The sequence below is a fragment of the Papio anubis genome, chromosome 9 (genome assembly GCF_008728515.1).
Source record: "Papio anubis isolate 15944 chromosome 9, Panubis1.0, whole genome shotgun sequence".
Classification (NCBI taxonomy): Eukaryota; Metazoa; Chordata; class Mammalia; order Primates; family Cercopithecidae; genus Papio; species Papio anubis.
Window position 1 is genome coordinate 16293508 of NC_044984.1, and position 27692 is coordinate 16321199.

Here is a 27692-nt window from a genome sequence, read left to right on the forward strand (position 1 = left end):
GTTTTGGTTACTGTAGCCTTGTAGTATAGTTTGAAGTCAGGTAGTGTGATACCTCCAGCTTTGTTTTTGTTTGTTTGTTTGTTTTTTGTTTTGTTTGTTTAAGATTGTCTTGGCTATATGGGTTCTTTTTGGTTCCATATGAAATTTAAAGTATTTTTTTTCTAGTGATAAAATTTCATTTTTTGTGACATATAGATGTCTCTTTCTTTATCCTTTATCCTTTGAAGGGTTTTTTTTTTTCTCTCATTGGGTGTAGAGTTCTAGTTTGGTAGTTGTTTTTGTTTAGTACTTTATATGTATTGTTTCAGTGTCTTAATTTTCATCATGTTTGCTTAAGCATCAGTTATCAATGTCTCTGTCACTCATTTGAAAGTATTTTATATTTTCTTCAGCTATTTTTAAGATCTTTGTCTTTGGTTTTCAACAGTTTAAGATATGCTGAGGTGTTGCTTTTGTAACTATTAGTGTTCTCAGAACCTCCTTAATCTATGGTTTAATTACTTTCTTAAATTTTGAATATTTTTTGGTTATTGCCACTTTAAATATTGCCTATGTTCCACTTTCCTAATTCTCTTCAGGCTCCAAGTATTACTGTTAAATCTTTATATTCTGCCCTGTATGCATCCTATACTCTTTTCTATATTTGCCTTTTTTTTTTTTTTTTTTTTGACAAAGTCTCACTCTGTCGCCAGGCTGGAATGCAGTGGGATGATCTCTGCTCACTGTAACCTCTGGCTCCTGGGTTAAAGTGATTCTCCTGCCTCAGCCTCCTGAGTAGCTGGGATTACGGGTGTGTGCCACCACGCCCAGCTAATATTTGTATTTTTAGTAGAGATGGGGTTTCACCATGTTGGTCAGACTGGTCTTGAACTCCTGACCTGGTGATCCACCTACCTCAGCCACCTAAAGTGCTGGGATTGCAGGCGTGAGCCACTGGGTCTGGCCTTATTCTCCATTGTATTTGCATTTAGTTTACACGTTTTAGTGCTAGACTGTCTTCAGTTCACCAATCCTTTCTTCTCTAATCTGCATTTAAGTAGATTTTTTGATTAAAGATTACTACTTTTTGTTCTTAATTCCATTTGATTTTTAAAATTTTATACCAAATCTCTGAATCATCTCTTCATATTTTTAATCTATGCTCTTAGTAGTCTCTACTCTTTTAACATATTATTCATCATCTCTTCAGACCTCTTCCCTCTAACTGTGAAATCTGGTGCAGGTGTTTTTATCTTTTTTATTTTTTGTCTTATCATCCTATATTATTAATTGCTTATATGTTTTTTATTTAATGCAGAACATTTTATACAAAAAGATTAAGTGTTCTTCCTCCTATGAAGCCTTACTCTTTCTTCTCTTAGGCAAATTGAATTGGTACTAATCAATGTATTCCGGTAATGGACAGAATTTAGAAGGGACCAGGTTTGCTCTTGCTCCCAAAGCAGACCTTCCATATTTTTTCAGGCAGATCCTGGAGTGTTTGTTCATTGCAGCATCTTTCCTGGGGTAATTCTCTGACTACCATCAACTCTGCCTTCTGGTAAGCTTTTTAGGATTCTACCTAAATATCTTCTGAATTTAGTAAAATGACTTAAGGGGTAGCCAGAATTCATAAAGTTTAGTTCTCTATCCTTCCCTGGGAGGTTTTCATCTCAAGATTCTGATCTTGATTTTCCAGTCCTATCAGCCTGGACTTTCTATCTGCTAGTAGTGGACATCTGCCCAGGCAAGATCTGAGTTTTTAGGCTCATGTTTTGAATCCAGTAAAGGCAGATACATTCAGAGTAGAGTGTCTCAAACTGTCAGCTTACTTCCACTGGTGTTTCTTCTCCCCATTCTGCAATACTGGTTCCTAAAGTCTTGGTTGCTTCGGCCTGCTCTTCAAATATTCTTATGTGTGCATATATTCAGCAGTGTTTCTTGATGTTTTATGTGGCAATGTTGTTCTTCCACAAGCCATTCCATCATTTTCAGAAGAAGGCCCTCAAATGTTCATATGAAGTTCATTCAAAAACACTGGACAAATTATATGCAGATGATGAATGCTTTGTTTCGTAATTCCCACCTCATAAGATTGTTTTAGAGTTTAAATGAGTAAAAAAGGTTTAGGAAATGACATAAAATTATACGTATATTTATTGTTTTCATCATTAGTAAGAAATTACCAACTTCAATTTTATAATTTCTTAGTATTCTGTGTGACATTACTTGTGAAGTCATGCTAATAAATGATAGTTATTGATTATTAAAGAACAGAAAAATAAATAGGTTGCTATTTTTAAGATTAGCTTTCACCTCCTTTTCTATGGAACTTCTGAATATGATGAGCAATATAAAAAAGAAGTTAACTGCTTTGGAAAAAAATTAGAGAATGAATGTAGTAACTTGCTAATCATGAACCCCTTGCGTAGTAACAGGTAAGAAAATGGCTCAATTGCTTTAGATATCAACTTTCTGGAGAAAAGGTTAGTATTGTAAGTGCATGTTAAATTAGTATAGTATATAATTTTACTCCACTGAAATATATATGAGAAGTTAATTTTTGACTATAATCTGTGGGCTTCCTTTTTATTTGTAATAAAGAAATTCTGAATTACCTAAGGTATTATCACATTTACAATTCACATTTATATGAACACCTCCATATGAACAGCATTTATAAAAGGTTGTTAAAATAATTGCAAAATTAGTTATGTCACTTTTAAAAAAGAAGAAAAAAATCAAGGCATATTCTGTCTTTACCCAGAAACTAATATGCATGTCTGTGTAAAATGAGATATGAATGGTGATAATATCTAGACACAAAGTCTCCAACCAAAGGGACTACTTTGAACAAGACCAGCTATAAAATTTAACAAATGCTGCAGACATTTACAACTCTGCACACATATAATGGAACCTATACCTAATACTTACATGAAACTGCAAATTTTATGTGGTAAAATGCTATGCCCAATGAATTAGAAATGCCTTTATCAATCTTATGGTGAAAATGAAGACAATCAACAAAAATATTATATTTATTGTAAAGAATAAGTAAAGTACAACGTTTATGCCTCAGTGAAGAAAGCTCATATATGACTTTAAATAATAGCCTGGGTGCTACAGATCTGAAGAAGAACAGGGCTTTCCGATTTTAAAACAACCCCAAATTTCAGTAAGAACAATGGATTATATTTAAAGTGGTATGAGATTCCAGCCTCATTCAATGGCAGTGCAATGAAAACTTTAAAAAATTGTTGACACAAAAGGCTCATTTTTGAGGCAGATATAGTTATTATGGCTGTAACTCATTGATTTTGTGTGGATTCCATCATGTAGTCATTTTTCTTCCATTTTAATACAACACACCATCCAAAAAGAAATAGAGTAAGTTTCTTTTTTTTTTTTTTTTTTTTTTTTTTTGAGACGGAGTCTTGCTCTGTCGCCCAGGCTGGAGTGCAGTGGCCAGATCTCAGCTCACTGCAAGCTCCGCCTCCCGGGTTCCCGCCATTCTCCTGCCTTAGCCTCCCGAGTAGCTGGGACTACAGGCGCCGCCACCTCGCCCGGCTAATTTTTTTGTGTTTTTAGTAGAGACGGGGTTTCGCCGTGTTAGCCAGGATGGTCTCGATCTCCTGACCTTGTGATCCGCCCGTCTCGGCCTCCCAAAGTGCTGGGATTACAGGCTTGAGCCACCGCGCCCGGCCGAGTAAGTTTCATATAACTATTCGTAAGCACTTGAATAGAATAAAAGTGTATTTAAACTGAGAGCAGACAGAAACATAATTGAGAGTAAAGCATTTAAAAATTATAGAAGTGATATGCAATCTTTGTGCAATATCCAAGATCTTGACAAAAATCAGAGTCATACTACCTTAGGATGGTTATTGGTAAGGTCTGGGTATAAATGCACTAAATCAGTGTCTCCTGACCCTTTGACATACAGTGTGATAAATGGACTGATTGCCTGATCCCAGGTGTTATTGGTCCACATATTTCATTAAGAACACTCATTGTTTCCACTGACATTACATTTGTAGTAAGAAGTTATTATCTTTTTGAGCACTGGCACTTGGAGTAACTGTGCTAAATGTTAGCAGAGGCTCTCTCTTAATTATCTATCATCTATCTGCTTATCAGCAATCTACATATATTCATAAGGGAATATAGTTTGTTATGAGAAACAGATAAGATATATTGATATAATAATTTCTCCCTTTCTCCTACCTGTAAAGCCTTTTTGTCAACACCACATCACCCTCTTTTATATGTCTCACTACTCACTGAGGGAGAGAATTTTTTTAGAGCCACTTATTTTTTATATATATTGTACAATCTATGAAAAAGAGATTTAACTTCTAGTTAAGGCTGTGTTGAAAGAGTCACAAAGATTTCTGACAGATGGAGAAGAGAGAGAATAGTTACTAGTTACAGGTAGGGCATAAAGCAGAGGTTTAGGGTTTGGCATGTGATAGGCTTCAGAGTAGATTGGTGGTACTGGAGAATTGGGCAGTGGAGATGGACTTTTGACAGGTATCGCTATGGGATATGAATGAGATGCCATCTAATGCTTTCAGGAGATGAGAGTACAGTATTTTAATTTTTTAAACCACTATATTGCTGAAAACCTGGAGCTTAATGTCACCCTTGTCTGTCAAATAACAAAATAAAGAGATGGAGAACCATTTGATGACCCAAAAAGGGTATCAAGTAGGAAGAAATACACATGCTGTTAGAGAGATGGGGAAAGAGGGGAAATGATTTATTATTACTTGAACCCAAATTAAATAGCAACAGAAGAGTAGGATCTTGGAGATCACCTGGAGAAATACGAGTGTGTTGTAAGTCCTGAGGAGCAGCCAAATCCAACACCATCATTACCTTGCCCCCTTTCAGCTGTCCACTTTTTTATCTTTCAAAAGCCATTTGAGCAACTAATTGGTATGTAAAATTTCACAGGTCTAAAATCAAATTCTTGATTTCTACCATCAACCCTTTTATTTCTCATTTTCCCATTTTTAACTATTTCAGTAAACAGTCACTCATTTTCACCAATCACCCAGACCAAAATATATGAAATCATCCTGACTCTTTCTTACATGCCAGATGCAATTCATCAAAAAATCCCGTGTACTCTATTTTTCTAATACACCTAGCATTTAACCATTTCTTACTGCCTGTACACTTTCACTTCTCTCTGGAGCATTGCTGTAGTTACTCACCTAGCCCTTTAACTTCTGTGTTTGCCCTGACACAGTTGTCAGAAGGATTTGCTTAAAGTATAATCCAAATCATATTCTATTCTGCTCAAATGCATCAATTGATTTTAATTTACTTAGAATTAAATCCAAACTCCCCTCAATAACCTACATAGCTTTCATGGGTCTAGTCAGTTTTCTGATACCACCTTTTAGTTTTCACATCTTTCTTCCCCTGCATTGCCTTTCACTCTGTCCTCACTGTTTCCTTGCTATTTGTCAGTTACTTCAAACAAACTTCTCAAGCTTTGCAACTGCTATTTCCTTTGGTTGGAAAGATCCTCCTTCAGATGTGCGCATGACTTGACCCCTCAGTTACTATAGGTGAAGTCTTCGAATTTATCCACATCTGACACATTATTTACCTGTTTTTTCCATCCCCCACTCTACTCTTAATCTATTGATGCCAGGCATTTTATTTGACTGCTGTACCCCAAGACTCAGAATTATGTTAGACTTACAGCGGGCCCTTATTTACTGTAATATTTGTAAATGACTCAATGATACATTCACTAGAGCAATAATTTTATTGTATTGCAATTGTTTGTTTGCAATACAATTTTTTAAAACCTCAAAATTTTGATTCTTAAGAATAGAGCTTGCTTTAGTTTGTGTTATCCAAGAAGTATCTGAGTTATCCTAGTAGCATATGACAAGATGGAATTAAAAGTGCATGAAAAGTATTTAGGGAAATGCCTGTGATGGATAAGGAGTGAGCCAGAGCGGGTGCAGAAAGCCTTCAGACTGAACTGCATGTCTGACTCCTCTACAGGAGAGGGGAAGGAAGTAGAATTGGGTAAGAAAAATCACAGATTGCATTGTACTTCCAAGAAAGTGGCAACTGGGCCAATGAGGAATCTTTACGGCAATGTTGCCATTTAAAGGAGCCTAGTGTCTCACAGCAGTGGGGCTGCCTTGTAAGTTCACTGTACTTAGTAACTGGGGAGAGCAGCCTGGAAAACATGGAAAACGTGACCCAGGAACAAATGTGATGGTAGATCCAGAAGGGCAGCAGCTGGGGTCATCAGTTAGTTATCTTCCCTGTAGCAGGAGATCTTAACAACACATTGTCATAGATGTCACAGGATCTAGTTTCTTCACTTACAGATTCTACCTAGCACATGAATAATAATATTGCCACTGCCAAAGATGCTGCTCCCTGCTCTTCGCCTGTGTTATCCTATCTCTTTTCCCAGATCAGTTTCAAGTCATAGAATCAAATTCCATGAAAATTTCTGCAAGCTGACCCTGTTCTTAATAGCATCTTTTACTAGAAATGTTAAATATATTAGCTACATTTGCTAGTATTCATTTGGCATCAACATCAATATGAATATTTCACATATGAAGGTCTTGCTCTTCCATGAAATCAATTGTTCTCTGAGAGACAATCTACTTGTTACACATCTAGACTTATTAAATATAGGACAATAACACACATTTGTAGTAGTTGCTTCATAAATGAGTATTGCATCAAATATGAACAGGGAGTCCCTCGTCACTACACAGTCTCAAGAAAAAGTGTGAGATATAGTTATACCTGAAGAATTAATGATATGAAGCACCTTTTTCCTATAAGGTAAACAACAATAAAAACAAGCGCCAAAAATGTAAATTTTCTGAGGGGAGAACCTCTACTTTCCTGGATGCAATTTTCACTTATGATGTAAAAGATGAATGCATAGTAACAAAACTCTTCATCAGCAGTATTTTCTTCCTGAAATGTAATTCTCTACCAAATATATTTTTAAAAACGTGCTTGATATATGATATAGAAAAATTAAGAACTAAATATTAATAATGTTTAGAAATAGATTCATTAACTGAGACATTTTAATTAACCTAAAAAAAATCATGACAATTTATAAACTTAATACCAGGCCACCTCTTTAAAATATATCGTTAACCTTGAAATTAAAATTGTTGGACAATGTATATGTAACTATGCGCATTATGTGTCCTTAGAATTTTTTAAATCAATTTAAATAATTTAGCGTTAAGAAAATACGTTGTTGGGTTGACTCCGTAATTTAAGTAAATCAAACAAGAACCAAATTATTTCTTTCTTGTGAATTGTGTGAAACTGGTGTAACATAACCATCAATATAAATGTGAAATTTCATTTGCTTGACAAATTACCACAATGGAAAAAACAATTTACACTATTGTGTGATTTGTAGGTAAGAAAGAGGTAGTAGGCAGAATAAATTTCCCTTTGTAACAAAATTTAGAAGTCAATAGTTAACACTTAGCCAATTTTGAGCAAAATTACTGTTCTAAGATTCTAAGAAAGAGGCTTAACTCTTCCATGATAGTTTTTCTCAAAGAATTTGAAAGATCACCAGGCAGGTGTTCATTTAGTAGATTGAGTGCCATCTACTAAATTTCTGTGTTGAATGCAAATCTTCCGCAGGAGGAATTATAAAAATGTATATTTTGGGGTGTGACCTGTTATTAGGAAGATAGAAGTACCCGCATTCCTAGAGATGAAAAATGTGATATGAATTTCCTTCTTAAAATAAGCATTGTCATAGTGAATTGCTGAACACAAGGAAGCTATCATTTGAGACTGTTTTCTCCATCGCATATCTGTATAGCTGTTTGACTTCTTTGAAGGAAAGAATTGTTAAAAATCTAACACAAGACACTAATAACTTTTGACTTCTATCTCTTAAATCTTACTTTTCTTCCAAATGTCATTGAGAAGATTAAGAAAAGACAACTTGCCATTCATAGATTTGTAATTTCTTGAATGTTTGTTATTCTATTTTCCTGATTTATAGTAATCATCTGATTACACTGGTCTTCAAAATCTTTTCTGACACTGTTCAACTGATAAGTTATACTTTGCTTGGAAAGCCTGACTGGCATGTATCAGTGTCATACATGATATCAAATGACATTTTCAGCAATTTCATGTTTGTCTTGGATCCTCAATATAGACTAGTGTACATATACAAAGACACTCAATGTTGTAAGATATCCATAATTTAATACTATCAGTGTGCAAGCAAAATATACTTTATTTTGTTCCTATAATTTGTCATCCTTTTACTAAGTCTCAGTCATAATAATTACAGAATAATTATTTTTTTGCTTTTGTGGCTTATTTACTTGTCATTTATTATAAAATTCAATGTAGTACTATATAGAGAAAATCATGCAATGAACTATGAAACATATAAAGTGATCAATTACAATGTCTGAAATAAATTCCAGACCTCTGGGAACTTCCTACCTCTTTTGCCTAAGAACTGATAAACTGGTTAAGAATTAGTGTAGGGTTCTGGATTATAAAATTTATATGCAAAGCATTTCTACATGAAAGTTTTTTTAATCTAAATATTTCATTTGTTTTATATGAGAAGAAATTCAAGTTGATGATTTTAAATTGTTAGTTCTGAAGTTCCTTGCTGAAAAGATCTGTCATACAATTCTGAACATTTTTTTCCTGTAACAATATTAGAATCTGTCTCTTTAAATTGGCAAAATCGAGATTATAAAATATATTTTACAGTCATTTTTATATCAAAGAGTAATAAATGTGTTCCATATTCCATTATTTCTTAAAATTTGTGGTAGATTTTTCAATTTCCAGAGACTATTCTAACTCACATACATCATCTATGTTTTTTTTACATCCTAACGATAATCCAAAGAATTAAAATTCTGACTTCTTTTTATAAACGATAGAACTGAGGTAGGAATGTGCACCCAGCTGCTTCGTGAGAAATCTTCCAAATAAACCGTGCAGTCTGACCCCAGGACCAGTATTCAGGGGCTGCTTTTGTAAGTGTTATTTGGTTAATTTTTGTGTTTTTCTAACAAAGGAAATAACATGTGATCATGTTAGATTTCAAATCTTGTTAGTTTCATGCTCAGTCAACAATCAGTCCTATTCTTTAAAAGTAATTGTGTTTTTAAAATATTCTGATTGCCATTGTCTTATGTAAACATCTTAAGCCAACATCTTTGATCTGGATTTTGTCAAAAGCCTCTTCTAATTTCTTTTCCGCCCCATTTATTGTTGCTTTTCAAATTGTCCCCTATGTGATACTAGAGTAGTCACTGTAAAATATAAAATTCATTATGTCATTCTCTGACTTAGAATACCCACTGCTTTCAATGTCAAGGTTCATTTTCTTAGACTGCTGCAGGAGACCTCACTTCGTCTTGTCCCTGACTACCTCTCATATCTCAGCCCTCCTGACTGAGTGGACTCCACGTTCACGATACAGAACAATGAGCAGTTCTCTGATTTACAGCAGTCTGTCTCTTTATTCCTGTGCTTTTTCACATCATTTTTATGCTGTTCACTCTTTTCTTTTGCTACCTAGCACCTGCTCATCAATGATAGCACCATGTCACTTACGTCATCATTTTGTAATTGTTTACTAATTTATCCATCACTCTACCTATATTGTGAGTTCCCCAGAATGGAATCTAGCCTTCATTTCTGAAACCCTAGTAGCAAATATTTATAATTATCATGTGTTAAGCATTGTTTAAAGAAATTGTCTGGTACACATAAATAACCCTGTCAATGGGAAATCTTAGGCATTTGTATGGAATAAAGTGGCCTGTAAAACACACACATAGAGATTACTATTACAGGTAGATAAATCCCTTGGGTCTTGGTAATCTAGAACTTGAAGTCAACAATTTGCCTCATATACCTAATTCCTGCTCACTTATCCCATTGTGGTCCTCATAACTTCAGTGTATGCTATTTGCATGTAATCAGCATATAACAGGCAATGTTTCTCAAAGCATGTGTGGATGTGAGCTAAAATGGATGGAAATCTATAGCTTATTTAAATTGCACTTACATCTAAAGCAGTATGCTCAATTTCAAAATTCAATTTTCTAAATATTAGCTTAATAAGAATAGCGTTTTCTTGAAATAATTAATAGATAACACTCAAGTCATAATAAAATAATAAGGCAGAACTATGCACACTGGTTTATAGACTCTTGAATTACATTTTTCATGTATTTCTTTTCACCCTTATCATTCATGTAATGGATTATCTGACTTCAACAGGGCTTCTTATTTCTCTCTTCCTTACCATCTTTTCTTTTATTTTTATTACTTTTGTGTGTGTGTGCCTACCTTTGGCTCACTTTTTTCTTATGTTTATGATAACCAGATGACTTTTATTATTTTATTTTATTTTATTTTACTTTATTTTGTCAATAGATTTTAGGAAATAGGTGGTTTTGGTTACATGGATAAGTTATTTAGTGGGGATTTCTGGTGTACCCATACACCAGGCAGTGTACACTATACCTTATATGTAGTCTTTTATTCCTCATCCCCCTCCCACCCTTTTCCCAGAGTCCCCAAAGTCCATTATATCATTCTTAAGCTTTTGGTTCCTCATAGCTTATCTCCCACTTATATGTGAAAACATACAATATTTTATTTTCCATTACTGAGTTACTTCACTTAGAATGATGGTCTCTAATGCCATCCAGTGTTGCAGTGAATGCTAGTATTTGATTCCTTTTTATGGCTTAGTAGTGTTTCATGGTGCATATGCACCACACTTTTTAATCCACTTTTGGTTGATGGGCATGTTGATGGGCATTTAGGCTTTATTTTTGCAATTGTGAGTTGTGCTGCTAAAAACATGTGTGTAAATGTCTTTTTCATATAATGACTTCTTTTCCTTTGAGTAGATAACCAGTAAGTGGGATTGATGGATGGAATAGTCGTTCTGTTTGTAGTTCTTTATGGAATCTCCATACTGTTTTCCATAGTGGTTGTACTAGTTTAGATTCTCACCAGCAGTGTAAAAATGTTTGCTTTTCACCTCATGCATGGCAATATCTATTTTTCTTAATTATGGCCATTCTTGTAGAATGGCAATAAGGTGGTATCACATTGTGATTTTAATTTGCATTTCCATGATGATTAGTGATACTGAGCATTTTTTCATATGCTTGTTGGACATTTGTATATCTTCTTTTGAGAATTGTATATTCATGTCCTTTGATCACTTTTTATCAGATTATTTGTTTTTTTCTTGCTGATTTGTTTGAGTTTCTTGTAGATTCTGGATACTAGTCCTTTGTCAGACGCAGAGTTTGTGAATACTTTCTCCTTCTCTGTGGGTTGTCTGTGTATTCTGCTGATTATTTCTTTTGCTGTGCAGAAACTTTTTAGTTAAATTAGATCCCATATATCTATTTTTGTTTTTGTTGCATTGGTCTTTGGTTTCTTGGTGATGAACTCTTTGTTTAAGTTAATATCTAGAAAAGTTTTTCCAATGTTATCTTCTAGAATTCTCATGGTTTCGGGTCTTAGATTTAAGTCTTTTATCCATCTTGCATGGATTTTTCTATAAGAGATAGAGATCTAGTTTCATTCATCCACATGTGCTTACCAATTATTAGCATCGTTTATTGAATAAGGTTTCCTTTCCCCACTTTATGTTTTTGTTTGCTTTGCAGAAGATGAGTTGGCTGTAAGTATTTGACTTTATTTCTGGGTTCTCTATTCTGTTTCATTGGTCTACATGCCTATATTTATACCAATACCATGCTGTTTTGGTAACTATAGCCTTGTAGTATAGTTTATAGTTGGCTAATGTGATACCTCCAGATTTGTTCTTTTTGCTTAGTCTTGCTTTGGCTATGCAGGCTCTCTTTCTGGTTCCATATGAATTTTAGGATTATTTATTCTAGTTCTGTGAATGATAATGGTATTTTGGTGGGAATTTCATTGAATCTGTAGATCGCTTTTGGCAGTATGGTCATTTTCACAATATTAATGTTACCCATCCATGAGCATGGGATGTGTTTCCATTTGTTTGTGTCAACAATGATTTCTTTCAGCAATGTTTTGTAGTTTTCCTTGTAGAGATCTGTCACCTCCTTGGTTAGGCATATTCATAAATATTTTATTTTATTTTATTTTTGCAGCTCTTGTAAAAGGAATTGAGTTCGTGATTTGATTCTAAGTTTGGTCATTGTTGGTGTATAGCAGTGCTACTGATTTGTGTACATTGATATCCTGAAACTTTACTGAATTATTTATCCAATCTAGGGGCTTCTTGGGTGAGTCTTTAGGGTTTTCTAGGTATACAATCGTATCATCCATGAACAACAACAGTTTAACTTCCTTTTTACCAATTTGGATGCCCTTGATTTCTTTCTCATCTGATTGCTCTCTCTTTCCCCTCTTTGTTATATACATTATTCCTACAATCCAGGTATCCTGGTTTTATTATTTATTTATTATTTCATCCCACAGAATAAACAATTTTAAGCAAGATACAATGAAAGGCCTCATTGAAAAGAAGGGATTTTTAATATTATATATAGGTTTTATTTCACTGTTTTGTGTATGTGTTAACAATTACTTTCTATCTTATTTGCATCTTATTTTCTTTCTTTAAATCTCCATTTGCAAATGGTCCTGATGATCCTGCTTCATACGCACACAAAAGAAGTAATTTGAAGAGGGAACTTCTACAACTCTTGCGACCACATCTGCCCACTTCCCTGCATCCTGCTAACCTGCTCTATTCTTTACTATCGGTGAGTTATCTGTGCATTTCTTAAGCAGCTTTAGGGGCAACACATTCTCATATTTGTACCTCTACCTCATTGGCTGCTCCTTTCTACTCTCTTTTATTGATTTGCTTCATCTCCAGAGTGCTTCATATCTCAGTCTTCAGATTGCCTCTATCCTTCTGGTACTTACCTCCAAGGAGATTTTATCTGGTCTGGTGGCTTTAAATACACTTATAGATTGATTAATCCCAAGTTTATGTTTCCTGTGTGGAACTCTCACCTCAACTTGAGATTTGTTTATCTAAAACTTAATTCATTATTTTATTCCTCAAATCTATTCCATTTGCTTATTTCTTAAATTTGGTAAATGGCAACTTTATTGTTTCAGTTGCTCAGGCCAATATTATTGGAGTTGTTTTTCTCTCTCTCAATCAATTACCACATGAAATCTTTCAACAAAGCCAATTGGGTCTGCATTCAAAATATGTTTAAAATCAGACCACTTATTAGCACTTCTGCTCTTAATCTCCCTGCTTAAACCACCATCTGCTTTTGCCTGAATTACTAGAGTAACCCCCTGAATCACCCCCCTTCTTTTGCTCACGTGTCCTGTGTTTCCTCTGTTATAATTACCAAGTATTATGTACTATACATATTTTTATGACTGGAAAAGCAGTAGGTTTGTTTACATCAGCATCACCCCAAACACTTGAGCAATGCATTGCACTAAGACTTACGACAGCTACAATGTCCGTTATGACAGGTACAATGTCACTAGGCAATAGAAATTTTTCAGCTCCATTTTAATCTTTTGAGACCACTGTCATATATGTGTTCTGTTGTTGAATGAAATGTTAGTTGACACTTGACTATATGGGATATGTAACTGTTACAATTTTGTGTCTATTGATCTATTCTTCAAAAGGAGAAATAAAAAATGTAAATGTATGAATGAAATCAATGCTGTATATTTTAGTATAAATTAGAAAATGTATAAAATAATTATGTGGCCGTGGCTGTATTTCCCTGCCTATCCCTTCATTATTCTTTCTTGACAAGAGTACCTTGTCTCCAGCAATTACAGTTTGGGAAGAGAGTCACTTAGAATTTTATCTTCTCCCTGATAACAGTGTGCATGTTCTATGGAGCATGTCCTTTAATTCTGAATAAGAAGAGCCCTGAAGCTGTTCTTCTTCCTGTTCTTTCCTAAGTGTGGTTTTACAGTCTCCTTCAGTTTGATGAGCTATTCCACATCAATCCAATAAATTAATATTTTCAAAATAGTAGGCAAAATTTATTTTCAATACCTACTATCTAAAGTTTTCTAACTTATTAAACATTAGCTCATAAATAAATCACCTAGTAGAATATTGGCACCCACAGTATGCTAAAAATGTGTTTTAACAGAAAGGTAAGTTTTGCTTCTGTACAGAATATAGCAATCCTAATAAGAATGTCATTCCCATTGAGAAAATGTGTATAATCTATGAAATCATTACCTTTCTTTTTTTGGAGAGTGAAGACATCAGATAGCAGTAGTCACAAGGCAAATAGGTAAACTAGATCCCAAACAGTCATAAACTCCTCGGGAAATGTAACTGGGCGAACCATTAGCTAAGCATGGGAGGAAGTGTTGGGAGCCATAAAAGCAGGTAAGAAGGACACAGCTGAAATTGGAAAGAATTATTGAAAGTGAATGTGAGTTAGGTTGACCATTCAGAACCCTTCAGAGCCCCCAAACACATACACAAAATTCCCATTTATTGATCGGCTCTTTTATGTAGATCTTTACAAGATTCTCATGACATAGATTGGAGTCAGGTCAAAACACTTGAGAAAGCCCTCCTTGTTGCACAGAGTCCTAAGAACTCATCTACTCATCGAACACTCATTTCATAGGGGAAAAATGCTAAATGAAAAGGTGGAATGTCCCTTGGGAAGGGGTAGAAGAAAATGTCATCTACCTGTGGAAGAAGAGCAAAAATCCCCAAGTGCCAGGAATCCTGCCTTGATTCAGAGCAGGGGTCTGCTACCATTGTGAGATGCATAGGAAATCTGCTCCCATCCAACACCTTCCACTGATACTAGTCTGAGTTTGCCCATGGCAAGGAGGGTCAGGAATTCTGAGAAAGATCAAATGATGAGGCTGAGGTCCAGTGGTCTTGGTCCAGATAAAGAGTGAAGCAGGTGCAATGAGAGACTCCATTGCCCCTGTCGTTTGCCTTCTACCAAACAACAGGTAATAGTTCATTGATAAGGGAAAATCAGGAATGAAGAATGAAACTCTGTGAGATGCAGCCATGCCAAAAAACAAAAACAACAACAAAGAAAACTTGAGAGTGGAGTAGATTAGAAAAACTCTGGCACTGAAGCGCCAATACTGAGAACAAAGTCTCAGCAGTCTGTAAGAGGACAAATTTCATCCCACCACTGTGGGACACTGAGGGCAAAAATAACATGAAAGTGAGCCATTATTGACTAGGTTGATTCATTCTCACACATGATCATTCTGATAGAGAAGATGTAGGTCTATTTCTACCTCTGTTTTTACTATTCTTCAGACAAATTTCTGGCTTTCACTGATACATTTTGAAACAACAACAACAACAAAATACTCTGTCAAGATACATATCAGTCAGCAGAACCAGACCTAGAGATGAACAAGATGTTAGAACTAGCAGACAGGGTCTTTAAAATAGCTATGAATAATATGTTAAAGGATTTTGTGACAAAGGTGAAATGGCGTATAAAACTGAAAAACATCATTAGATATACAAACTATAAACAAGAGTTAAAAAGAAAAGGTATAATAAAAGCACATCAGAGATGAAGAATATCCTATACTTTGGATAGGGTTATTAAAGGACAGATCACAGCAAGGAAATAATTACTGATCTTGAAAATAGATCAAAAGAAGTAACCTAAAGTGAAGCACAAAAGAAAAAAAATTTAGAAACAGGGACAGAGTATTCAAGAGTTTTGTGACAATACTACATCTGTTGTAGCTAAACATGCTAATATACTGTACATGATCTTCAAAAAGGAGAAGGAGAGGAAAGCAGAATGGAGAAGAAAAAATATTTGAGAGAGCTCGGTTCCAGGGGAGGTGAGGGAGAACATACAATGAAAGAATGAGAGCAGACTTCTCATGAAAGAAACAAAGAAAAAAGAAGAGAAAAATGAAAACACCCAATGCAGAAGATAATGGGATAATGCAATCTTAAAGCACTAAAAAATATTAATACAAAATTCTATACCAAGCAAAAACATAGCAAAACTGGAGGACGACTTACAGCTCTGGCCAAGATGGAGTAGCTCCATTTCTCCCAGTTTCTACCTCTGAAAACTATATACCCTAGACATAACACAAAAAGAAACATAGGAAAACTTTTGAAAGTTGGAAAAGAGAAGATGAAGTGTCTAGGGACTTCAAGGATTAAGGAACAACATGCTGGTTTTCTGGATTTATTTTTATTTTATTTTATTTTTATTACTTCCTGTATATTTTGGAAAGCAGGAGAGGTAACTTCAGAAACTTTTAACCTGGAACTACCAACATACACAGACAAAAATACACAGTTTTAAAAAAAGAAAAAAAAAACCTCCAGAAAAATTCTGTTCTGCCTAGTCAAATGACCAGGAAAAGTGCAGCCTAATAAAACAGAAAACCTCCCTGCTAATATCTGGCTAATTCCAGTCAAACACCAAAAAGGAAACCACCTCTCTACACCCAGATTCAGAAGGGAATAAATAGCTTATCGTTCATCCTATCTCTTTTACCCTGCAATAGCAAAGCACTATGATTCAGTACCCTCTCCAAGTTGTGTTGGTGGGCTGGGTAGGAAACTGATCTGTTATCCTCTGTTTGGCAAAAGCAGGAGGTGCTCAAACAATGGGATGATGTTGGAGAGACGCTGCAGGGAACTGAACTTCTATCCCCTACACAACAGTGGGAACACTTAACAAAGCCCACACAAGACAGGTCTAGTCAGCACTTTGGTCCCCCTCAACTTTGATGTCAACAAAACTAAAAGAGATGATGGTCCTGTGCCCCAATCTGGCATCAATGAGACTGAACAAGGTGGTGCAAGCTAGGACTAATCAGTGCTCCAATTCTTTTTCCCTCTCTTTTGTGTAAGCAGGCACAATGGTGAGCTACATTTCCATCTTAGCTGGCATCAACAAGGTGGGATGAGGTAATAGAAGGCTGGGCTATTTCTAATTTCTTTAGAAGACAGCTGGCTAAAACAAAAAATAAAACCAATGCATTGTGGGGTTTTTAAGATACAAAGAAAAAAATCTATAAAAGTAATAACATAAAGATTGGAAAAAAGAAATTTAAATTACATAGTTGGAGGGTTCCAACTATATACTATACTGTTGTATAATACATTAAAATTTTGATTCTGATAAATACAAATGTATATCATATACCCTAAATCAACCATTAAATAAAAAATGATAACATATCAATAAGCCAATGGTAGAAAAATGTAATCATATTTAATTCTACTAATACAAAAGTAGCAGGAAAATAAGGAAAAACAGATGGAACAAATAGAAAACAAATAGCAAGGTGGTAGATAAAAAAGTAATCTTACTGATATTGATACGTTATATAAACTTTCCAATTAAAAGACAGATATTTTATTGACTGAATAAAATGGAAAGAATCAACTTATTCTAACTACAAACACCTGCTTTAAATGTAAGATATAGGTTAAAGTGAAAGCATAAAGAAGGTACATAATATAAATGTAGATTTAAATAGCTTAAAAGGCTACATTAATATTGAAGAAGACATCAGAATAAGTAATAAAAGAGGAACATTACATATGATAAATGGGTCAAATGATCAAGAAGAGTCAATTATCGCTTTAAACAAAGAAAAGTCTAGAAACAGCTAGAATTCTACCAACATTTAAAGAATTAATGCCAGTCTTTCTCAAACTTGTCCAAACAATTGGAAACAGTATATATCCAAGAAGGAACCACAATGTTACTATGGACTTTGGGTGATTATGATGTGTTAATGTAATTTTACAAATTGTTACAATTGTAACGCCCAGAATACTGTTAATGGTGGGAGGCTATCCATGGTTTGGGGAAGGGAGTATAGAGGAAATCTCTGACCTTCCTCTCAATTTTACTGTGAATCGGAAATTGCTCTTAAAAAGTCTTAAAATACACACCATGACCAAGTAGGGTTTATTCCTGGGATACAAGAATGGTTTAACAAGTGAAAATCAGTTAATGTGATATATCATATTAACAGAAAAAAGAATAAAAGTCACATAGCTATCTCAATAGATGCAGAAAATTTACTTCACAAAATTTAACACCGTTTCATGATAAAAATACTCCGCAAACTTGAAATAGAAGAAAATTGTCTCGGCATAATAAAGGTCACATATGAAGAATCACTGCTAACATTATACTCAACAGTGACAAACTGAAAGCTTGTTTTCTAAGAATGAGGTGGAAGGGAACTTTTTCAATCTGATAAAGGACAAGTACCAAAATTTTACTTCTACTATCACACTAAAAATCATAACCAAAAATGGAGGCAGACCTCTGGCCATGATGGAGTATTTCTCCTAGTTCCTACCATTTTAAAATTATGAACCTTGGACATAACACAACAAAATAGCATAGGAAAACTTTCAAATTGGAAATATGTAATGTATCTGCTTTTATCTAATATTTTATCTAATATTGTATTGGATGCTCTAGCCCATGCAATAAGGCAAGAAAGTGAAAAAAGAAAAAAGAAAATCCATACAAATTAGAAAGGACAATATATTATTGAATAGAAATTCCCAAATTATTTATAAATGAGGATAGAACTAGGTGAGTTTAGCAATAACAAAAGACACATCAGTGATGTGCTATATATAATTGTATATATATGGATCTTGTATTAATATATATACACACACACAGATATATATACACATGTAAATACATATATAATGGGACACTTGGACTTTACAGTTTTTTGAAAAAATTAAAATATCCCAAACCTTAAAACACATAAGAGACGAATTTTACAATATTTGCACAATTTTTAAACTGAAAATTACAAAACATTACAAAGATGCATTAACAAAGCCTTTAATGCATGGAGAAATATGCATGTTCATGGATCAGAAGACTAAACAGCAATAACTGATAATTCTTTTCAACTCAATTTATAGGTGCAAAGTAAACCAAATAAAATTATTTAATTTTTGTAAAAATTGGCAAACTGCTAATCATGGAGTATTATGATCGGGAATGCAAAGGATCTAGAATAGTCCAAATAATTTTGAAAATAACACAGTTGGAGGATTAATGTGACTTAATTTCAAGATTTATTCTAAAAGTGTTGTACGCAAGTTAGTGAGGTATTGGTGTAAAGATACACATATAAAACTATGAAATAGAATCGAGATTCCAGGAGTAGAACCATGCAGATATGAACAATTTATTTTCAACATAGATGCCAAGAGAATGTAATTAGTAATAGATATAAAAAATTCTTTCAACCAAAGTGCTGGAAAAATTGAGCATCCATATGGTAGAAAATGAATTTAAAATGTTACCTCACTCCATATTTCAAAGTTAACTTGAAATAATCGTAGAATTAGGATATCTAAAACGTTAAAAAAATAGAATAAAATGTAGAAGAAAATTTTTGTAATGAGTTCAGTAGAACTCATAGAACAAAGTTAATCACAAATTATAAAATAAAAAATTAATAAGTTAGAATGTATTCAAAATAAAAATTGCTGTTCTTCCAGAGATGCTCTGAAAAAAAATAAAAACACAAAGTTTTATTTCACTAGAAATATTTGCAAAATACATATTTAATGACATACCCAGAATATATAAAGAAATCATACAATTAAATATTAATAGGACAAAGCATCTGTGAAAAATTGAACAAATGATATGGATAGCTTCTTTGCCAAGGAAGTTATATGGATGACAAAAATACATATGAAAATATGCTAAAATCATTAGCTATTAGGAAAATACAAATTAAAACCATAAATGAGATACCACAAACACTTACCTATCAGAAAATTTACAGGTTAAAAGACAACAACCTCAAGTGCTGGTGGGGGCATAGAACACCTGGAAATCTCATACACTGATGATAAGAATGCTAAACAGTACAGCCACTATTATGAATTGAATTGTGTGCCCTCAATTGGATAAAGGATCATTGCAGATGTAATTAGCTAAGTCAAGATGAGGTCCTGAGGTTAGGACCTAATGCAACATGACTGGTGTCCTTATAAAAAGAAATTAGTACACAAGCCAGGCATAGAGGAAAGATGATGTGAAGAGACACAAGGAGAACATGACCATCTACAATCCAAGCAGAGAGACCGTGTAAATTCTTCCTTCACAAGCATCAGAAATAACCAAACCTGCCAAGACCTTGATTTCAAGCTTATGTCCTGAAGAACTGTAAGACAATATATTTTCTGTTTTTTAAGCCACTCAATATGTGGTACTTTGTTACAGTAGCACTACAGTAGCCACTTGGAATATAGTTTTGTGGATTTTGTAATAAAGTTAAACACATCCTTACTATACCAAAAATCTCAGCCTTAGATCGTCCCGACATAACTGATAATAAATTCTCACTAACCGATTCATAAGGGAATATTCATAGCAGCTTTATTCATATTAGCCCCAAAGTGGAAACAACCAGTGCATTAGCTGGTCAATATAAAAACTAATTGTAATATGTCTATACAATGGAGTGCTACTCAGTAACAAAATGGAAGAAACTAGTGATATATACAAAAAGCATGGAGGGATCTCGATGATATGCTAAATGAAAGAATTATGTTGATGCCATTTTATGATAGTCTGGGAAAGACAAATGTATGGGGAGAGTCGGGAAACTAATTTTTAGCAAGTTCTCTATGAGGAAAGGGATTACTATACTCAGGCAAAAAAAAAAAAAAGCTTTTCAAGGTTATGGACATATTCTATATCATGTTCGTGAGGATTGTTAACATACCTGTATATGATTTTTAAAGTTACATGAAATAGTATATTTAAAATGGTTAATTTTAGTTTACATGCATTTTTACCTCCATAAACTTTTCCAAAAGTACTCCATAAAGAAAAAGACATAGGTTGCATTTTTGTGCCTTAGTTTCTTTCTGGATCTTTGTTTTCTTTGTTTTCTTTGCATATACAAAGCTGAGTATATGCAGTCTTACTGGATCTGCCACACCATACATGCTGCAGTGACTTGTAAATAAAATAGATTTAATTGTTAAATTAACAAGTGCAACCAAAGCAGTAATAGAGTAAATCCGAAATGGGTGAGAAAAATCTATCAAAAATGGTACTGTTTTTGACAAGGAAAAAAGCACATATTCTTCATACTCATAATCCACATTAAGCAGAGAAAGTAAAAACAGTTACAGAAAATATATTATGAGGCTGGAGTTACTCTGCTATTTCTATGAACAGTTAACTGCATTTGCTTATTCAAGTAATATTTTTCTGGGAGTTTAGGTTCCTCATTGTAATAACGAGTGGCTAGAGTACTAATGTCTAAATTTTTTACCAGCCCTACACAGGTAGATAGACTTAGGATCTCAAAATTTAGATTGGCAGGACATATCAGTGCAACCTCAATTATAATAGAGTGACCTGTTAGGTCTTACAGTACACAAATAAACCACCTACCTACCTACCTACCTGTCTACCTACTTACCTACCTACCTACCTACCTACCTATCTCCCGTGAGATGTGGTAGACATCCAGCATTCTTAAAACAGATTTTGAGAATTTTGAGAACAATAAACTCAACTTTGACAGCACTGCCATAAAAAAGCTTAAAGAATTGGTGAAATGAAAAAAAATATTAAATAAAAGCATAAATAATTGGTGAAAGCAACTTATAAACAAAAGAAATGGCAGGACGTGGTGGCTCATGCCTGTAATCCTAGCACTTTGGGAGGCCCAGGCTAGGGGATCACCTGAGGTCAGGAGTCGTCCGAGATCAGCCTGGCCAACATGGTGAAACCCCGTCTCTATTAAAAATACAAAAATTAGCCGGACAAGGTGCTGCATGACTGTAATCCCAGGTACCCGGAGACTGAGGCACAAGAATCACAGGAACCCAGGAGGCAGAGGCTGCAGTGAGCCGAGACCATGCCACTGCACTCCAGCCTGGGCAACAGAGCGAGGCTTCGTCTCAAAAAAATTAAAAAAAAAAAAAAAAAGAAATATAAATTCCAAACTAGGAAACAGAATACTTTAAAAGCATTCTTATTTATACTAAAGAGACCCTGCTGGAATATTACCCTGACTCTAAAGAATCACACCTTTCACATGCTGAAGACACACTATGGGGTGTTCAGAGGGGAACTTGTTCAATATTCATTGTAAAGATTCCAGGCCGTGACACGTAGGGAAAACCGGAAGAATGGAATCTTTCTATCCCCTAATTCCAAGGGGAGCACGCCATCTTTAAATAGTTAACAGCTTGCCATATGGAAGAGGGATTAGACTTATTTATTTAAATTGTGTGACTCAAAGTTCTAAAACTGGGGCCTGTGTTTACAGACAAACACAGTTTTAGGCAAACTTTCATTTGTCAAAACTGTCTAAAAGTAAATACAGATGCTTGGAGAACTGGTTGAAAATCACATCACAGGAGTTATTCAAGCATGGGATGTATGGCTATGTTTTATGTGAATTTATAAGAATCAACTGGGTGGTTGGAAAAGATCAGATTCCAGATTCTTTCCAACGCAAATGTTCTAAGAGTGCCTGATAATTATTTTCTGCTACGTAAGTAAGAGCAAGTACTGAAATTAAGAGAAGGCAAATTGCTGTTCAAGATAAGTAAGAACTTGCTAAGAATTATGCCTGTACAATGATCTAATATGTTCTCTCAGCAGTAAACCTCATTCCCTACTAGTAGAAATGTCAAGGTATATTCACTGTTTGAGATCATTTGTAAGTCCCCTGACTGCTATTAAAATCAAAATGTTCTGCCTAGTATTCAGGCCCTTTCTGGAGGACCCTGCTCTATCAATCTGTTTATTTCTATTTCCCAAGTCAGTCTCTACTGTAGATAAATTTATATTTATACGATTGCTCACATATTGTTTCCATCATTACATCTCTGATTATGTCGTACTCCTAAAGAAGAATAACCTCCCTTTTTCTTCTTCTGTGCGAATCTCACAGATTTGTCAAAAAACAGTTCAACTCCAGTCTTTTCTGGAAGCCTTCCCTGACTCATGCCATCATGCTGACTTTTCTGCTGCAGAGTGCTGCCTATTTCATAAATCTGTTTCTCCAAAACAAAATCAATTGCTTTCCAATACTTTCTTAGTGTATATCCTCTATTCTCAATTTAAAGTCGGGAACCAAATCATATCACTCCTGTACAATCTGACGCAGAATTGGTGTTTGGTAAATGCTTGCTGTTGCTTTTAACAGAATCCTAGAAATCTAATCATATCCATTCTCTGGGTAAAAATATTATAAATATCATAGTTACTTAATCATGTTACAGTCATCTTATATTATTTACCTATTGCTGGGTAATCCTCAATCCTAAATCCTAAAACTTTGGCGTTAAAAACATAAATATTTATTCTCTTGTACAATTTCTGAAAGTTGGGTATCTGGAAATGGCTTCGCTGGATAGTTCCGGCTCAAGGTCTCCCATGAAGTTGCAGTCAAGTATCCACTAGGGCTGCAGTTGTCTGAAGGCTTTACAGGAGCAGAAGGATCTGCTTACAAAGTGGCTTACAATTCTACAGTCCTGAATTTCTTGCTGGCTGTTGGTAGGTCTCAGGTTTTTGTCATGTGGATCTCTCCACAGAGCAACTTGAGTATCCTTATGACATGGGCAGCTAATTTAAATCACAGTAAGATGTCTAAGAGAGACAAATAGGAAGTTACCTTGCCTTTTATAGCCTAGTGTCAAAAGTCACATACTTGCTAGCATACGTCTCCTACTAAATGTTTGATATAACCAAACTTATGAAGTGATTTTTTCATGCACACGTCACATAATTATAAAACAATAACAACAGATCAAATTATTTTGCTTTTTCCTTTCAGTTCTATGTATTTTCAATTTTCTTAGATTAATCGATTACTTTTTCAAATATTTTGACTTTTTAATGGATACTGAAAGAAACTGGAAAAATAAAGGAAGTTAAGTAAAGAAAAGGATAAAGAGCTTAATTTAGAGCTTTAAATTTGGAAACTAGGAAACAGAATACTTTAAAAGCATTCTTACTTATACTAAAGAGACCCTGCTGGAACATTACCTTCCTTCTGAAGAATCATACCTTTCATATGCTGAAGACACACTTTGGGGTGTTCAGAGGGAAATGGGTGCAATACTTATTTCAATGTGCATTGTACTCTTATTGAATAAAGTGCAAATTTAAGAGCTTAAATTTAATTAAGACAGAAGAAGAGATCTTAATAGATACTAGAGTACTTTCCTCACAATAGTGGCAAAAGTTAAATATATTTTCTGGAAACTTCATATTTTTTCATATCAGTGAAAAAATAATTTAAAACATATTTTTAAACTTATTGTTTAAAATAAGAACTTATTGTTTAAAATGAGAAAAAATAAATGATGGTAACTATTAGTGTTGCTTTAAAATATGCAATCAAGTTTCCAAGTTTCCTGAACTGAAAACATTTTTCATGTAAATTAAAAATTAAATTATCTTAGTCTTAACAATTTATTGACATTCAAGACTTTGTCTAATTTAGATCTTCTTGATTCTGAATTTCCTTTTGTTTTAAATCTTCTCCTGTGAGTACCCAAATATTTCCTTCTTCCTGTTAGCTGACCATTCCCTCTGAAGATGATTACTTCATAGTCCAAATTCTATTTCACTTATTGCCTGTACCACTGACATACTTTTCATTTATTAGACATTGTCCACTTTTACATTTTTGTGTGTAACATTTCATCTTCTCAGCTAAAATGTTATTTATAGCAGATAACAGTTGTACTCCTGACACTTAACACTGTGCCTAGTGCATGTTAGGTTTCTGTAAATGTTTACGGAAATGAAATATCCTTGCTTTACTCCAGATTTTATCCTAAATTTGGAGCTCTATGTATGTCCTTGTAAACATGCATATCACATTTTCTTTGTAGAAAAGGTAAGTTTACTTATATTGTTGCTATTACACAATGAATCCTTTATTAAACTTTTAAATAGCTATTAGGATATTTCTACACCCATCAGCTGTCCTCTACTGTGCGGTTATTTATGAAATGATATGAATATATATTCTAGTGGGAATTATTTTCTGAATTTTAAAAAAACATAAATTAGGTTCACCTTGGCTGTAGTATTGTGTAATTGTATTTTGTTATGTTTCGAATGGAAATTCTATGTATGATAATTCAGTATCCCTTTGTCCTTCTTCATGGAACCCTACCCTAGCTTTTTTGGGCGAAGGATTTCTCTTCCTTTCTTAGTCCTTGTGCTTCGGAAAGGGCTTCACTCCCGGCTAGCAGAGAATGGTTCTCAGGCCTAAACCAAGGAGATCGTCACAGAGTAATCAGTTAAGTGATAGTCGTCACATAATCATTCTTTCAAAACCAATGAGAATCAAGATGTGGCTAGAAAAGATATTCCTATTTTTCCCTTATGAGATTGGAAGTGGAAAGAACGTGAGATAATGTATCCCAGTATCTTTACAGCCATGAGAAATCACTGTCTTAGAAAAAAAATCACTGTGGAAAAGAAACAATGAAGAGATAGAAAAAAAAAACAGTTCATTTTATGATTTGAACCACTGGCCTATCTATGACTCATACAGAAATCAAATACCAAATTTTTCTATTGTCCCAGATGGCAGCTTGCTCACCATACCTGGTCAATATATTAACTAACAGTTAAATAATTTTATTACTTTTATTTTTTGGTGTTCGGAGACATGACAAATATTTTTTCTCAGTGTTGTCAGTGACTTTTCTTATCTTTTATGAAGCCTGTTAGCTAAATAGATCAGACTTCATAACAATTATTAATTTTTTCTATCTGACTTATCAAGTAACTAATTACCAATATGCTCTGGCTGTGGTCACTTTTTAAACACATGTTTGTTTAGAGCTTCAAAAGCTTAGCAAGCATATAAAAACATTTTCTTCCTACATAATTATCTCTAAGTAATTTGAATGAAGTCTACAAATGAAGAAGTGGCTTTAATCTGGGATACAGCTAGGGATTGCCCATGTTCAATATGGAATCAAGAAAGGTGACTTGGCTGTTGATGGAGAAGAACACTATGAACCTGGATCATTGTAGTGTATTTGAATCTATGTTAAACTCAGATACCAGGCCATGTCAATTCACTCTATAGTTATATATACTATACATACTTATACTAATTTTGTCATATTTACCTTGTAGGAGGTCATCTCACCCAAATCAAATTGGTTGAGTTGCTTCAGATAGACATTATATTAGTCAGGATTCTCCAGAGAAATAGAAACAATAGGATGCCTGTGTGTATATAAAGAAGAGAGGTTTATTTTAAGGAATGGGCTCATGTAATTATGGAAGCTGACAAGTCCAAAACCTGCAGTGTGGATGGGGAAGAGCAAATGTTGTCATTCAATTCTGAAGGCCATCTGCTGGCAGAAGTCTCTCTTGCTCAGGGGAAGTCACTCTTTGTTCTATTAAGGTTTTCAATTGATTGGATGAGGGCCACGCCACCCACGTTATGGAGGATAACATAGTCTTCTCAGGGTCCACTGATTTCATTGTCAATCTCATCCAAAAAATACCCTCACAGAAACAACCAGAATAATGTTTGACCAAACAGCTGGATACTGTGGCCCAGCTAAGTTGACACATAAAAGTAACCATCCCAGACATGATAAAATAACAAGACCATTAAACCGCTAACATGAAATTCATTTTGACATAGCTTGCTTCATATAAACTTTACCTTCCTTTTTTGTATCCTTAATATCTATTTATGTTTACTTACATTTTCAGTTATTTGCTTATTAAGTTTGCTTTTGACCCTTGACAGAAAACTGTCTTCCTGCGAAAACTGTGAAGGTCATGTTATGTTACCACTTTTATCAAATCAGTTCTGGGTTTAGTAGTCAACATTTGTTTCTCTTGCCAAAGCAATTTCTCAAGAAACATCACAGAGATTGACACCAACCCACAGGAGTCTGCCCTAAAATTTCCACAAAGGGTTTATGGTCTTAATAGGTCAATGGCTAAGACCTGATGAAATTTAAAAAGGGCAAAATCTTATGTCTAAGGAATATCTTATCTCAGTTTTTAAAGTCTACACATCTTAAAGGATTCAAAATCATTTGAATTTTTAACTTTTTTATAAGCCTAGCTTAGCTGTATTTCAACCTACTGTAAATACCATATTAAAAATAACTAGAGTGAATTTAACATTTTCCATGTAATGATTTCTGGGGTTCATTACCTTTTACTAGAGAAGTGCTTTAATGTAATAGATAGGTGTAAACATCTAAACATCTAATATCAAGATCTCCTGGAGAAATGATTGCTTTCCTGGTGATAAACAGGTTTATCAAACTTTTATCAAAGTTCAAGATAAAGTTCAAAACCTCAAAAAAGAACTGTAACTTCCAACCTGATGGAGGTGAATTTCTTGCTCCTTATCTTTTAATTTGTCTCCCTGTAATGCGATCTTTATAATATCTTGAATTGCATGATCTAGCACTATAGAACACTTTGGAAAAAAGTTTCCAGGAAATAATTCTACCTGTTTCACTGAATTACAGTACTTCCTCAGTCATATCATATCTGTGATGCCACTTAACACCTGCACCACACTTACACTGGTGAATTGCTGTTGCCTCTTCTGTGTCTTAATAGTACAGCATATACAGCATATGTTGGTAATGCTTTTATAATATGTTT

At 34.3% G+C, this 27692-nt stretch overlaps 1 long non-coding RNA gene across 1 annotated transcript in view; it reads left to right on the plus strand.

Moving 5' to 3' along the window:
- Positions 1-848: 848 nt before the first annotated feature.
- LOC116268838 overlaps positions 849-27692 on the plus strand; it is a 42900-nt gene continuing 16056 nt past the window's right edge. Inside the window, exons 1-2 of the long non-coding RNA XR_004176013.1 lie at positions 849-1540; positions 12692-12782. This is a non-coding gene — a long non-coding RNA (uncharacterized LOC116268838). The remainder of the gene's footprint in view (positions 1541-12691; positions 12783-27692) is intronic.